We start from the raw sequence: 2,751 nt of genomic DNA on the forward strand, positions 1-2,751 counted from the left end.
CCTTTCCCTTTCCCTTTCCTTCCTGTTTCTTTGAGTTTTCTTTTCCTTTAATGACATTCAGGTCATCTATTTTTCCTCCATCTTTTGCACATCCAAAATGTAGAAAAACAAAACCTTGTTAATATTTTGTTCAAAATATGCAGCTTTAACTCTGCAAAGTGCAATATAAGCTTTCACTTGACAGAGTCAGATCACCAGTAAATTATACAGAAATAAAACCCTGGACCCTCTTTTGCAGTAATCAGTGGTCACACGGATTTTGACAAGCACAGCAGAATTGTAGCCATTGCTGAGGGGAAATTCTTAGTCTCGTCAATTCTTTTACTGTCTGGAAGAGAAAGAAAAACAAAGTAAAAACAGATCTAGAGCAGGAAAACTAGAGGGTGAGAAAAAGAGAACACATTGTAAAACATAGTTGCAGCACCCAAGAATGTTGTAATTCTTTCCTTCAACCTGAAACTCAGCCCTGCTCTGAATGTAGAAGGAAAACCAACTTAGCCTATGAGCAATAGATTTCTATCCAGAGATGAACATAACAAAGATCATTTAATGCAGGATGGTTGTGTGAGTAATTGTTAACTTCAAAATTGGAAGTCATTTGAGAAAAAGCAGTGGATTCTGACTTTAAATGTGCGAGTAAAGACTGTTATACACTTTATTCTCTTGTAAATACCTTTTGGGATGCTACATTCTTTCCTCAGCCTTCCTGAGAGACAAATTACCGCCTTTTACTGTGTATGATAATGTAAATATAATTGATATGATATTGATAAAAAAAAAAAAAACATTAGAAGCTTTGTGAGATTTTTTAGATAAACTTCTTTTAAGACAAATTGAATATTTAACCTACTCAGACACTTTTAGACAGTCAGACATGTATTTATAGCCTTAGGCATTTAAACATCGTTACAAATCTGGTGGAATGTGCACACCAATCCTTATGTGACAATGGCTGCCTTACTTGAGGCAGCAAAAACCACCTGTTTCATCTGCTGCTCTTGCACTGGAAACATCTCTAAAGTCTTCTAGATCTAGAGTAATGGAGGGAAACATCTGGTTCTGTGTTGTGTGAGCATCCATGCAGCCCAAAAGAAGTTTACATTCCTGCAAGTGCAACCACAGAGTGTCATACTCAAAGACTTTCACTACAGTGTCCACCTCTGCTGGTTTGGATTTTGAGAGCAGAGGTGTGATAGTCACCAGTGTATATTGATAAAGGGATGAGTGTCTTTTTCTCTTTCTATCTCAGTAACCACCAGAAAACACAAACTGATTTTCTCTAGTAAGATACGTCAGACCACAAAGAATTGGTGAAAATAAGCTGAAGATGATTCCAGCAAGAGGATGGAAATTATCCATTTCTCCCAATTATCTACACCTCTATACTTGTTTCTAGAGGTGTGGAAACACAGAAAGCAAAAGCAGGTACTATTGTCTCAGGTTAAGTCATTTCTAGCCAAAGAGTAATCTGAAAAGAAAAGGTTGTGGCACTCACTTCTCTTGATTTTCAAAGGCCTGCAAGGCAGGACTTTGAAGCAAAAATTACTTATTTCCTTGTAGAATGCTGGGGATCTGTTTTGGTTGTGGTTTTTTGTTTGTTGTTTTTTTCCAAATTTCATTTTTTTTTTTTAGCAGAAAAAGATCTTTTTATTTAAGTACTACTCTGTAGGAAAAAAACAAAACCAAAAACAAACTAGGATTTTAAACATAAGTATAACCCTAAAAAAGCACATAACATTTTATATCTCTCCCTGAAGAGGAAATCAAAACATTTTTTTGGCAGCCAAAATCTCTCCAAATTGTATTTCTTCTCAATTTTTTGAATGTTTCAGTATCTCAACAGATGCTGTAAAAAATCTAATTAACAATGCTGAGAAAGAAAAAAAGAATATTTATTCAGAAGTTGTTTTCAATCATATTATTTTAATCAAAAAATAAACTAAAATGAATTACTTGCTTATTTGTCAAAGATCAGAAAAACTGGCACTAAATCTACCTTTAGAGAAAAGAGAAAAATATGAAAATCTTCAATTAAGTACAATATCTTCATTTTTAAAAGCTTTTCCATACCAATGCAATTTACCTGAGATAGTGAGTCAGAAGACCCTTCTATTCCCTGAATACTCACTCTGACTATCACTTAATACTGATTTAACAACCACAAGAAGAACTTTGCTGTTTAAATATTTAACATTCCATTCAAATGTGAAACAGCGCACTGGAAATTGGTTCACAGTCTCTGACTGTGGGTCCCTTATAGGAGAAAAGTAAGGACATGCAAGAGCAGAAGTCAGAAAGTCAAAGGCACAAAATGAGGTGCTATTAGTAAAGGAAGTAAAATGGATCAAGGAAAAGTTTTCCAAGAGTCTAAGAAATGAAGCATGAACAAAAGAAAATGTTAAATCTCCTACTTAGCAGAAGGAGAAGAAGCGGATAATGGATATTAAGGAGAATTCTGAAATGCTTGATGGGTTTGATGTTTTAGCTGTCAATGAAAAGGCAGTGATAGTTAACAAAGGAAGAAAGAGGCCACAAGGCAGAATTGGGATAGCCTGGGTTAAAGAACAGTGGGATAACCTGAACATTGTCAAATCAGCAAGGGCTGATAAAATTTAATCTACACTGTTAAAGTGTCTTCCCAAAGAAGTGCAAAGGAAACTTTAGGATCTATTTTTGAGAACTCATGGAGAAAGTCCAAATGAACTGGGAAAGGGCAGTTACATTCTCGGATTTGAAGGAAGCATATCAGTG

The sequence above is a fragment of the Manacus vitellinus genome, unplaced genomic scaffold (genome assembly GCF_001715985.3).
Source record: "Manacus vitellinus isolate BGI_N305 unplaced genomic scaffold, ASM171598v3 scaffold_42_pilon, whole genome shotgun sequence".
NCBI classification, from domain to species: Eukaryota; Metazoa; Chordata; class Aves; order Passeriformes; family Pipridae; genus Manacus; species Manacus vitellinus.